Here is a 14929-nt window from a genome sequence, read left to right on the forward strand (position 1 = left end):
GGATACAAGAAGTAGGTGAAAGGCAACAGTAGTAATTGTTTTAATAAAAAAGCCACATTATTGTTGGAATTAATTCGTTTATGATTTTGCAGTTTTATCAAGTAACAGTATTCTAGCGCCACAGCTAGTAATCTCTTGAATCATAGCTTAATCGATTTTTTTCTCCTAGGAAATGTTAGAAAAACGTTGTTTATATATCAGCATTTTGTTTTTTTTTTTAAATAAATACATTTTGAACTAGCTCGGGTTTTGGTGAAGTCGGCAGAATGATACTTTCGAAAAACGTGATTACATTACGAGATATAGAATTGCTTAAGATGCTTAAGATGTAACAAAAAAAAAATCATCGTTGGATGATTCCGGGAACTAATTTTCAAAACTTCTCTTTCAACGTTGCTCTACTAATATAATAAATAATATAATGAATATTCGAAAAAAATAAGAAATATTTACCCAATTAATAAACTTTTGTGCAATGTATTTCTCTCCTGGATTATGTAGAGAATGGTGGATTTAGATGAAGATACAAGATTGCTTTGACATAGTATGATGGACGGAGAATGTATTGATGAAATTATGTAACGTGAAATATGATGGACGTAGACAAAATATAAAAGAGAATTGTATTCTCAAAAATAGCTCCAACTATAATGCACTACAGCGTAAAGTGTAGTACCGTGGAAAAAATGTATCTTGAAATGTACCGTGGCTATCTAAGAGTGGGTATCTTTTTTTACTTACTTAAAATAAAAAATAACAAACGATTACGTCATCAACACTGCCTGTACATGGTATTTCAACAATTAACACAGACAATTGTTTTTTTTTACTTGTTCCTTATAAAATTTAACATAACCCCATACTCGATAGGTTTTGTTAATTTTTTTAACTAACTTATTACTATTTCACGCCAACAATCCGTCTTTTTTTGAAATCTACCTTAGGAAAGTTTGATTTTTAAGACGAATATAAAAATACCCTGTTGAAATAGAACTTTTTAGAAGAAACGAGGTAATAAAGAAATTCACAAACAATGTAAATGTACATACATACAAGATACCCTTGAAAAACATAACCACTCCTTGTCAGTCGGGTAAAAACATATGAATGTAACTTTTCATCCCTGGTACCACATTCTTCCCTATTTATCGTTTTGTGTATTATATTTATGGCTTAGAACAGAGATATGGGAATGGATGGTAGTAAGTTTGATGATGATCATGATATTCCTTCCATATATACACATTTTGTTATATTCTTCTTGTATATGTCACTTGTGTGTAGTATGGTGGTGCAATGATATCTCCTCCTCCTCCGTGAACATATAGATACGAAAGATTCAGTCTCTGAGTGGTCACAGAGTGAATACAGACGGCCAAATTATGAAAATGAATGTGCATAATATAAACGAGTATACAATACAATACAATTCAGTATACACCATCACCATCGTATTGGTAAAGCTTACCAGCGTAGAGCTTGTAGTTTTTACTGATGAAATTCACTGACATCAATACAGGAGTGTGCTTGTTTGTTTCTTTTCAATTTTATTACATAACTAGTTGTAACCCACCTATTTCGCCAGACAATATAAATTTTAAAAAACAAAACCCATTGCAATATAGCCTTGTCCTGAGATATTCCTCTTCCATAACACTCGAAATATAAGCAATTCTAACTTCACAAAAAAATCTTTTAACAAAAAGAAAACCGACTTCAAAAGAAAAACTTTTCCAAAATCAATTAATATGCACTAAAAAGTAAAAAATAACGATAATGTAATGTAGTTTAAAATACTGTTATTTTTGGAGTCGGTATCAGCCAAGGAAACAACTCTGACAGAACAGTTTGCTACATTAGATTGGCTGACACCGACTCCAAAAATAACAATAATTTTAACTACATTTCATTATCGTTATTTTTTACTTTTTAGTGCATATTAATTTATTTTGGAAAAGTTTTTCTTTTGAAGTCGGTTTTCTTTTTGTTAAAAGTTTTTTTATTTTGTGATTTTTGGTGAATCTGAAGTACGCTAACTAATTCGTCACTAAAAAAAGAATCATCGAAATCGGTTGGCTTGATATTGAGTTATTCGTCCTCTTGTCGTGCATATTTGCTGCAAATATAAGACTTTTATGATTTTTTCATGGATGCCGTTGTCAGAACTGGAACCACACGGGAAACACCAACTGATATTCCCATATAATATATACTATATAATGTTTGTTATAACATAATTTGCACACTCACGGGTAAACGGTGATGTGAACGAAAAAATGTTTCAAACAAATGTTGTTTAACTGTAAGGAACATTTCTTACAGTTAAACTCTTCTTCTATCGCTGACGGTTTACAAAATTTAGTTTTCACTTCCGTCGATAATTCCCATGATTGACTATTCTCTTTTTCTTATTTTTCCAATGTTGTAGAAAACTGTATAATAACATCGACAAAATGTAAGAATAAAATTGTTATCTACCATAGTCTTCGCCATATACTAAAAAACAATTGTCCACGTTTTTCTTCCTTTTTTCAAACCCAGCCTGTATACAAACTAGAATGAATTTTGTTTTTTACAAGGTAGAATGAATGCATTTTGTTCACGTATTTTCTTACACCCTATATAAGCCAGACCGTGCATTCTTAAGGAAGTTCAAGCAGAGTAGATTAAGATGTTTAAATTTTTTTAAACAAACTTACAACTTTGATGGTTAATTTGCTAAAAAAATTGTGTAAATTTTGCGAGTTATATCATCATAAATTGTCACCAAAATTGAAAACAATATACTTTTAAATTTAAAATTTTGTCGTACATTCTTAATAAAGTCGGCCGACTCGATTTATTTATTTTCTAACTTCTTTATTAAGGTCTTGACTTTTCACTAGAAAAGTATTTTTTAATCATTTTTTACGGTCAAATATGGATAAAAATTATTAAAATAACTACCATCCACTTTGCCACAAGACCAATTTTAAATATACCACTTAAATTTTCAGAAATATTTTTATTGAAAGTTTCTGTACTGGTCGTACCTCCACAAAGAAGTTAAAAAGTGTCAGTTATTGATATTATGTTTCTATAATATGTTTAACATAAAAATAATATACATAAAATGATTCTCGTAGACAGTCAAATGTATTTAATTAAATTGATGAAAATATATTAATTGTAATAAATAGGAAATAATTATTCAGTTAATATACATCCAAACACATTTGTATGTACATATCTACACAGAAAAAAATAAGTAGAAAATGTATTGAGTAGGTGTGCTGTCAAATGCAAGGAGGGAGGAAAGCATACAAATGGTTTGAAAATGGTTGATATAGCAAAAACAATTTGATATTCATTGAATTTTTCTTGTCGGTTAGTTATTTTTTTCTTCTTTTTTTTGCTATTTTTTTTCATTTCAAGAAGCAAGAGGAACATGAAAAAGTGTATGAGAAGTAGTGAAAGAATCTTCAGAGAATTGTTGGAGCAACAGGTGAATATTCATTGGGTTGCTGTTGCCTTATGCTTGCTTTCTTACTTTGGTGTTGTATTTCACTGTATGTGTTAACAAGTTCTTCTTTGTTCACCATCTTGAATGTTTTACAGTGTTCGCCTGTATTCCATCGTCAGTCAACTCTTGGTGTATACTTTAATAGTATGTATTTTTCTTTTGAACGTTTGCACAACTTGATATTTTACTTACCCTTTTGCATTTTATAAAATTGGTGTCATCATTACTGTTTTAAGTTTGTTGGTGTTTTTGTAGAGTTGATGTATTTTCTATTATCGAATTTTCTATTTCAGAGTTTTCATTATACTAATTAATGATATAACCTTGCTTATGTAACATTTTGGCCGTTAACAACAAATGAATAGTACAAAATTATTTAAAAGCGCAAAAGTATTGCTACCATAGGACATAAATAAGAAATAAACATTAAAATTTCTTGAAATACTTTGCTTAAAATTGCTTTTTTATTAAGGCATGGAAAATGCAAAAATTTATGCTTACAATACATAAAGAAATTTTAAATTTTTAAGAAAATGTCATTTCTTTTAAACTTGATGGCATAATCAGAATCCAAAATTAATTTTGCTCTCTCACATCTAAATTGTATCCAATTTTGATGAATTAAGTATGTAATACTACTAAACTTACGTCATACTTTTCAAATTTGTCAAATAAACCAAAATTAACCTAGGTATAATAGGTTCCAAGAATGTGAAGTGCTGGTTAGTGAATTAATCACAATAGTGATACCTAGCGGAAAACTGACATCACAGTTAAAAATAATAACCTAAAATTAGTGGGTTTCAAAAAAAATTCCAACAAGATCGGATCAAATTTGCCTGTGTTATCAAAAAATTGAATTTTTTAACTTCGTGGCGTCATTAGAATCCAAAATTTTATTTTTGCTCTATCCAATCCAAATTTTATCCAATTTTGATAAACCAAGAATGTCATCCTACTAAATTTGGGTCATACTTTTCAATTTTGTGATCAAAATTAACCTAGGTCTAATAGGTTCCAAGAATGTGAAGTCCTGGCACCGGAATTAAGCACAACAGTGAAAGCCAGCGAAAAACTGACAACACAGTTGAAAAGAATAATATAGGTATTAATGAATTTTAGTTACGACCCGACAACGACTGTCGGGTCCGCTAGTTTCCTTATAAATTATAAAATAAATTCGGATAAGAATTAAAGATAAATAAAATTTGCATTATTACGCTTAAACTTAATACCTACAAACATATATAAATTAACCCCATCTCTAAGTGAGATAAACGAAGAAATATGTATATATACGGTTAGAATGCTGTCTTCATTAATTTCGACATAAATATTCTATATGATTTCATTTAACAGAAATTACCGAATAACATGAACATATTTCTTATTTACCAAGAAGAAGTGGCTGGCTGGCTCTTAAACAAACTACTATTTTGGTGAAGATTAAAAGGGGTTTAATTACATTAAACATAAGAAAACTCATTAGCGGTTCTAATTTCACAACGATTACAACAAGAAATGTCCGGTAAGATTATTTATTATTATGAATCTGTGCACCCAAATAGTGCTATAGGCTTTATATTTTATTATGTAATTACACAAACATTTAATGACCATTTTCTGTAACAATATCATAATATTTCATTACAGTCATTAGATTTTATTTTATAGATAATGTCGTATTATAAATATATGTTTAGTTCTCGGAAATGTTCACAGATTTATATATTTTATTTTTATATTATAGATATAAGGATATTTAAATCAACTAGCTCTTTATGTACTACTAAATGATGCCCGTGATTTCTAGCTGCTATGGTTCCAGCTGCTCTATACCTACAGTCTGTATGATAGATTTGAATAATTTGTTATCGAAACACTAATCGAAGAGACGTATCAGATATTTACGAATCAATTTCATGAGCTTCTTTGTTCGAAACTTACATCCCAAAAATTAGAAACAAGCCGGTCTTTGTTTCCGAATTTCTTTCTATTAATCGATGACATAATAATCAACTTTGTTAGAAAAGTGGTCAATCTGGGAATCTAACTCCATCTTGGGCATCCTCTATAGCAAAAACGGTTCAACGTACAAAAAAAAAAGTTCAGACAAAATTTGTAGAGAATTTTATCCTCTACAACTTTTATAGGTAAATACGATTGAAGGCAAAGGAAACGAGATATTATCAAAAAATTATTTTTTAGACCTTGAATATCTGAGGATCCACACACGTGTGTATTGCAACTTTTAAGACAACATTTTGTTCAATCAAAATAAAGGTTTGTACAAAATATCATCTTATTCCGTTAGATTCCGAAGTGAAAGTTGAAGATGATTAAAGTATACACTGTTCATTTATTTAAGGCTCAAATATGAAGCGCCATACAAAAATTCTATACCCATAGTTTCTTAAATTTTTGCTTAATTATTTCTTAAGTATTGAAAACTGACTTTAGATCAAATGAATTATTTGCTTAGAAAGTTAAACATTATTCAGGCGATACACAAAAGGCTCCCAGGGCATATAAGGCTCTTGTACTTTTCTAGAGAAATGTTTAAGCACCTTGCCAAAGAAATAAATTCTACAATAAACTGTTTTTCTTCATTACATTCTTAAATTTAAAAAACAGCCATGCCTAACAATTCTTAATCAGCGACTTATTTCAAAGAAAAAAACCTTAATAAATCTTGATAAGTTTGGTCGTTTCCCATTGGCAAACGCATATTACAAAATCGGGCTAGTGTTTTATAATATTTTCGTTTAAATTAAAAAAATAATATTATTTACTTGACAATATCTAGTATTGTGTTTGTATACTCATACGTATTGTGGTATTTGCAGGTGTTTTATATATTTAAACCGTTTTACACACTTGAATGCTTGATTCAAGTGTCATAAATCGAAGTACTGTTTCTGATATTGAACTTTCATATTTCATAGGTGAAATTTATTTGATTTTAAGGTAGTATGTTCGTTACAAGTTTTTAAAAACGTATCCAATGTGTACTATATAAATAAATGTACTATTTACTGGATGATTTTTTAAATAGTTTCTACCTGAATGTTTAGAAAACAGAGTGAAAATTAAATAAAAAAACGTGAAAACATTATTATTAAAAACATAATTATAGTATTGGATTAGTTACACGAGAACATCATGGCCAAATAGCTGTCGAAATTTGTTTCATTAAGGATGTACGAGCGCCAAGGCAATGTTGGATGAAAAGCTTCATTTTTTATATATGTTGTTGAAGTATAAACCCATCCTGAAAATTTAAAGGGGGTTTACTCATTTATTTAAAGAAATAAATGACTTCAAAAATAGGCATATTTATCATTCATCTTATAGGAAAACGGTGGATGGATTATATGTTTTCATAGATTTCTCCAAAACTAGCCCGTAGAAGTTTTTAAAAAAATATTTAAACTAAAGTTAAAACCCTATTAAATAATTTAAAATAATAAAAAAAACTCGTTGTGCCCGACTGTGAAGCATGGAAGTGAGGATAAAAAAAATGAAAATTTTGCTTAGTTATTTAGCTTTCGATATTTCGAAAACCAAGGTAGATATCGAAAAATTTATTTTTTTTTTCGTCTACATAAAGTCATAACAAAATTATACATCAAAGTAAATAAGGTACAAAAAAATTCAATCACAAGTCTAAAATTGACTGGGCGCTCGTACTCCCTTTAATGGTACTACATGTTTTTTTAACAGATTCTTATTGTTCATCTCAAAAAAACAACTTTTTGTAAGCATTAAGTTGCTCATTTGAAAAACTGATTACTGAAAATACTTTTACTGTTTCATTCATCCTACTTATCCGTACATTTTGTACCATGAGCTTCATTGGTAAAACATCTCTTTTTGTGAAATTATCTTATCCCAGGCTAGAGGTAGGACTTATATTTCATATTCTCTATAAAAACAAGACAGTTTATTAATATTTAAGCACGCTTGTTTTATAGTGTATAGGGATAGGTTAATATGTGAACAGCAAAGTACAAAACTAAACGATAAGTTGAATAAAAGAAACCTGGACAGTATTTGCAATTATCAACTTTTAAGCCACAAACTTAATACTTATAACATATATTTGCCTCACATTATAATCGAATAAAACTTTCTAATTTCTAATTAGTATTTTGAAACGTAGAGCGTGAGCAAAATGTCCATAACGCGATAGCTGACGGGTTAAATACTCCATTTATTAATCTTTGTCATAATAAATGCCACCAGAAACCCCATAAATTCTAAAGTATGAAACAGTCAGTACTTACTTCGTATGTAGGTATTCATCATAGATATCCAATGAAAGTTTTTGATTAAATTTTGAATGTTATATATTCATTAAGTTCATAAGTGTATAAATATTATTATACGTTATCATTATTTCAATGTTGAGTAAATTCTCATCCTGGTAATAGAGAGAAATCTTTCATATAGATCACATAAATTAATAACGCATTTACTACTAAAATGTTAGAGGTAAAAGTTATCGTCGCTTATATATTTAGATACCAGTATAGTAAGTATTAGTGAATAAGTTGAAGTAGAAATGAGACGTACATATATAAATAACCATTAAAATAAGAAGGACCTTTTTACTATACCTTGTGTCCGTCGAACTATACCTATAGTAGGTTTGTTTAGAAGAGTGACGCAACTATATATTACAATAGCTTATAGAAACAAATAACTTATATATTGTCTCAGACTTTTGGAATGGATAAAGATCTTTAAGTTGAAAGTACATGAAAAAGATAGGAAATATGACAATATATACATTATGTTTTATTTGTGAGCAAAAGTACATTCCGATTTGTATAAATACAATTGTTTTTGAAGTGAAAACTTCTTTTGGCACGTTGAGCATTTTTTGAGTGAACTAAAATCATAGAACTCGCCTCATCGTCATCGCTCCATAGATACTACATTGAAGGCAATGGTTCTCACTCGATCACTGAAGTTAAGCCACATTGAGCACTCTTTGTTCTATAATGGTTCTATGAAAATATTATTTTTGGTATTCGCTTCCCAATTAAATCAATTTATAATCAATTATAGTTTGATGATAGTCCCCTCTATATTATTGATACCTACTAATTTAATGAACTTGATAGGTTTGTGAATTCATACATCTTTCTACTTTTCTCATTGCCACATCTCCCGAATCAGGTCTCAGATCGAAATTTGGTAATGAGATTTTCCATTTGTCTTGATAAGTTTAATTTACTGGTACCATTTTCTGCTATCAATAACAGAACGGCCTGTATATATTACATATATACAGTAGCATATCGCCTTCGAAACTGACTGGCTATTGATCTTAATGAACACTGCTGAATTTTGAAATAATAATTTCAAAATATTTTGGAATCACTGGTTTACTTTAAGTTATAAATGTTTACGTTTGACGAACTAAAACAACTATGTTCCGGATTCCGTGAGGTTGCCAATGATTTTTTGTTCTATAATTTGAAATTTGTCCTTAGTCAAAATTTGTGGTTACAATTATGAAACATTCTATACAATACCACCATAATCACTGTAAGATACAGAATAATTACACACCTCTGATGGAGAACGATGTAAACGACCAACATTTCTTACCCACCATAGATAGATAGATAGATAGGTAAAAGTAGAAGACGAAAGCTTTAACAGTGAATATAGGTATATATGTGAGAGGCATAACACACAAATAAAACATACCTATAGTACCTAGTCTTGTTATTATACCAACTAGAATTACTAGTTGAGTTTTGTATCAGGTAGAAGATCGTAGCTTTACTCACTCTAATGATTGCCAAGCTCAACTCTAAAAGATACTTATTTGCTTCGTTGTACCAAACTGCACTAAATTATAAAGTTATTGCGACAGAAGAGATTTGCACTGTTGATAATAATATGATTCTACTTTAATTAATCTGATACATATACATATTTGGGATACAGTTGTGCCTAAGGTCACAATTTACATTTAAATATTTTTAAACACATTTTTTAAAATATAACATTTGAATTGATTTTCCTTTCATGTGTCATTGTTCCTACACACTGTGTATTTTTTGGAGAGAAAAATCATTCTGATTTAATTTTGAAAAGATGAACAAAAGAATGAAAAAACTAACTGCAACAATTATAATGTACGAAGGTAGAAAAGAGATGTGATACCTACTGGGTGTCCTACAAAACCTCTCTCGTTCTTTTAGAAAAGAAAAGAAGGTAACGGAACGATAAAAACATCACCTGATATACAAACTTTATAAGAGAATAGCTGGGGAGCGAGAGCTTTAGACAATAGGTTGTAGATTTTACTATGTTCCTATGATATGACTATTACGATGCTGTTCTCTTGAGCGAATTGTGAGGATTTCATATTGGAGTGAACATTATGGCCTGGCTATAGATCTATAGATCTAAACAATGTAGATCTAACGAATTGTTTTTTCTGTTGCTTGATTTAGGTAAGAGAGCATTATCCAAGGTAAATTATTTCAAGGTATTACACTTTACCCTTTTATATATAGATACATATACATATTGCTTTTTAAATTTATGTTTGAACATACAGCGCAATAGAAAATGATTAGAAGTAGCGAAAGCGGCTTAATATCAACCTGCCAGATATTTGTACCCATTGGTTTGTATTATCACGAAATACAAATGAAAGAGGTAGGTGAGGGCGCTTCTTAAATTTTATTATTCTTAAAAGTAATTTTGAAGTAATCTTACTGCTGTTGACTTAAGTTCTTAAGATATGTAAATATAAGCATTCATTTTGTATCACATGAAAGGAAACCAGCCTTCTCAAGACCAATACAAATTTTAAGTGATTATACAACGATTTAAATTTTTTCTCACTTTCAATTTTGGGTATATGCTAGCGATATGAAGTGTGATTTGTTGAATCCTTATATCTTATAATCAATCCTTGCTGCGTTATGTAGTCATCCAACAATCATTTATTCTCTCACACAGATACTCTTTATTTCGATTGTTCTATTTAGTTACATGTACTTTTCTACTTGATTTCAGAACGATTTGAGGTAATATGGTCTCTTTATTTTCACCTCTTGCTATTAGTTGTTTTAATTCAACCGTCAAGCACAAAATATTATTTACGACTATGGAGTTTAGCATCGAAATGAAACAAATATTAATGTGAAGTATTCATTAGTTGATTTTAAAGTCATAAAATGTGTTAAATTACTAATTATTACAGGATGTTTCCTAAATAAGTATAAACAAATTAAGAGAAAATTCTTGAAATTATAATTATTGTTATTTTTATAAATAATGAATAAGATAAAAAGATAAGTAGTGATGTTGATCAAATATTTCTGGTAAACCGTGATAGCTATGTTCTATTTTAAGGATCATAATTCAATGGTATGCTGCGACTATATTAACTTTGTGATGAACAACAAATCATGTCAATTGAAGAACATATTTTATTCAGTCAAATAAATTTATTTTCAGTTAATAAAGTAATGAAGACAAAATGTGCCTGGTTAAAGATACAATTCCAGGGTCATCAATCAATAATCTAAATAATAAGCATAATCATTAAAAAGATTTTTGTTAACTAGTAGTTCAATACAATACAAACTCTTTTTGATATAATTTAAATATTCTAGATTCAGGATTATTTATCTCAAATGAAAACTACTTGAAGAAATTTTCTTCAAATAAGAAACGTAATTACTTAGCCCAAGAATAAAAAAGGAAGGTAAAATTTTGGGTTCTGGTACTTTTTTCATTTTATATTACAAAAGAGGGATTTGTAAAACAAATTCAAATTAAAGTGTAGGAATAACAGGAATTTTTACCAGTTTTAGTAACGATTTAAGTATTAAAATAATTAACATCAAAGTTGTGTCAAATTTCCAAAGTTGATACCACAAATTTGTTCAAAATATTATAGTATCAATTTAATCAAGGAACAAAACGCTTAAAGATTGGTTTTCTGAAACATTCATATAAACGAAGAGAAATGATAATACCATCATTTTGAGTAAGGGAATCTAACCAAAATCAAGAAACAAGGATTATAAAATCATAATATAAATGTTCTGTGTAAAATTCATGGTGGATTTTATATTGAAAATGATGTGTAAGCCTGAATTGATTGGCATTAAAATATTTAAATTTTCTATAATACGGTGGTTTTTGGCATGTGGCTTAAAATGAACAATCCTCATTTATGTGTGATGGGGGATATTAAGGTTAATATTTCTATCAACTGTGATAATATAGGCATACAAAGTTAAATGTCTGTATAATAAAGCCTACAAGTCTCTCTAAACACATTCAAGTGTTCACCGAAAGGTGAAAAGACGCAAGTGGTAATTATAATATATACAAACCCTTCAATAATATTACATGTTCAAGTCAACTATAGGTTATCTTTATTATTTAAAAGTATACGTAATCATAATATATTTGTTTGTAGACCAGACCTATAATTAACTTCTCAGTATAGGAAGTATAGGAACTTCTCAATATTATTGTAATGCATCCGATTTTCGAAATCGAAATTTTCAACATATCTTTACGTTTCATGACGTTTCATAACATCAATTGGGAGAAGAAGTATGTGTGTGTACGTCTTTTTGTCGTCATTTTCCCTTTTGAGTCCTAAATGGCTACAAAGGGGAAGCGAATTTTGTATATGGGAACTGCATGTCCTCTTTGAAAAAATCGAGAAAATCGGAAAAAAAATGTTTGTTTTGGAATTTGATGAAACTCGGTGGATGGGGTAATTTTGATCCAAAAAGTATAAAAGGCAGGTTTATTTAATGATTGGATTCATAGTTTCTGAGACATCGCAATATTTGGATCGATTTTAGTCCATATCTCAAAAACCATTCGACAAGTCAACAAATGCACCCAATTTTTGTACTTTTTGGGTCAAAACTACTTTATATACTGAGTTTTATCGAAATTGGAGATACAAAAAATATCTCGTTTTTTTGCAATTTTTTTAAGGGATTCCCCTTTGGAAAAATCGAGAGAATCGGGAAAACAAATTTTGTTTTGGAATTTGATGGCAGTAAAGTGATATTACCAAAGTAAAATATTATGAATTAAGCAACATTAGACATGTAATATCGACATTAAAAAAATTAAATAAACTACAAAAATGCGAAAAGCCTTTTATATATATAAACGACTATTTCACCTTCTCGTTCATAAAGACATATACCAACTAACTATATCGAGTTACTGTAATAGTATTTCGAGAATATAGCAAAACGGCATCCCAACGACACACACATACAAAGCTAGCAGCGTCGTGACTTAACATATTCAGTAACTTTGTTCTGGTACTACATACGCTTACTCTATACCCAACACTCATACATACAATTGACAAAATAAAATGATGGTATGAGAATGTTATATAAGTGAAGTCATCTCCAAACGACTACTGTTTGGCTCGAGTGTTGTTATCAGTTTGAGTTACGGTGATTTCCTTTTACCCTCTCACTCTTACTAGAATACTTGTGAATGAATGAAAACGCTCTCATTTTCATAAGTCATAGATAACAATACGAAGCAGTTCAAAATTTAATTTCTGATTTATAATAATTTACCATTATCAGAACATATCATATCGTTTCGTTCCTATTACCTATAACAAGTATATGGTAAGTTTTCAAATAGTTCAATAATATATTTTATATATTGTATTATAAAAATGAATGTGGCATATTTGTGAGCATAGCATACAGAAAATAATAGACAGAAATTGGCAAAAGTATAGATACGTGTGTAATAAAATTAAAATTGTAATATAAATAAAATTAAAGAAACACCCCGTTTAATGTTTTTGGTCCGGAACCCTAAACTCACAGTTGAAACACAGCTAAGAACACTGTCCATTTAATTATCTTCCAACCTAAAAAAAATCAAAATCGGTTCATACGTTTAGGAGCTACGATGCCACAGAGATACAGACAGACAAACAGACCCACATAGCAGTCAAACTTATAACACTTCTTTTTATGGTTCGGGGATTATAATTAAATAAAGTCTGTCCTGAAAATTTTTTGTTTTAACCCTTCGAGAGTATGGCAGTACTTTTTTGTTTCTTTTTGTAGGAAATGAGTGCTTATTTCAATACGTTTCGACCATCAAAATGCCGGCAGGCGAGTATCCAACATTTTTTTCAGTAATCTTAATGCTATGTTTGTTAACTAATTATAGCAAATTAGGATGATTGCAATTTTTTATAATTTTTTCGGCCGCATCATTAGGCAGATAATCAAACTAAATATCTGTTTGGCAATGATTTTCACTTTGAAATTAGTTTTCATCTATCTTTCATGTGTTTCTAAAAACGGAACGAACAAATTGTGAAAAATGATGAAAACAATTGTATATCTTCTTCTGTCTGCATCAAGCATGAATTAATGATGAATTTCAAATCGTTTTTAACGTTACGTAAATTTAACGTGTTTTCTACTCATCTGAACATTTTTGTAAATAAAATTATAAAATAATTTGAATGATATTTGGAAAATTATAGGCATTGTTACAGAAGGAAATTTAAATACGTGTTCTTACCTATCTTTTCATTTCATTAAGTTTAACGATCATTTAAAAACCAGGTTAATTTTGTCTTTCAAGTGTCATTGTATTACGAAAGGATTTACTGGTATTTATGTTTTAGTGCAGGTATGTGATAATTATCCTCTAATACTTTAACGTGCCAGTAAACATTTTTGTTATGTTAAGTATTCGCCAATTACGTTAAAAAGATAACTAATATGGGCACCACTAAAATTTTTCGATATACTAGCGAAGATATAATTTATTTGATATACTTTTCGATATGCCAGTGCTTGCAAAAACTATTGCAGGAAATGATATAAGAAAGAAGAAACGAAAGAACTTAGGTTGTGGCTTAGAATTGATAGAAACTTACATTGAATAAGCCTTCTAAAAAGTGAAATTGCTTACTGAAAACTTTATGAATATTTAATGGAAAGTTTGATGAAATATTAACTTTTAACACGGTATTAATTTTTTAAGTATTACCATTTTTTTAGCGAGCTAATTAGCCTTGGCCAACAAAAATTATCTCTAAAAGTAAAACTTGAATATTTTAGTACAAGAAAAGTAAAGAGACCTTGTTATAAAAAGTATAGAAGAATATTAAACGAGTTTTCCATGTTTTGTATGAAATAAAACTCAACATTGCTAAATTTTCAATAATGTAAATTTTCAATAAGCACATGTTTCAAAACAAGGTATCGAATATTTTAACAAAGTATTTTCAAACCACTTGATGTGTGAAGGTAGATTTAGTTTTATTAACGATAAACACTTGAAAATTTTCAACTATTTTATATAAGCTATTAACAGCCTTGTTTACGATTAGTGGAAAGTTGAAGTATATGAAATGTTCAA

This window comes from Chrysoperla carnea, chromosome 3 (assembly GCF_905475395.1).
Source record: "Chrysoperla carnea chromosome 3, inChrCarn1.1, whole genome shotgun sequence".
Classification (NCBI taxonomy): domain Eukaryota; kingdom Metazoa; phylum Arthropoda; class Insecta; order Neuroptera; family Chrysopidae; genus Chrysoperla; species Chrysoperla carnea.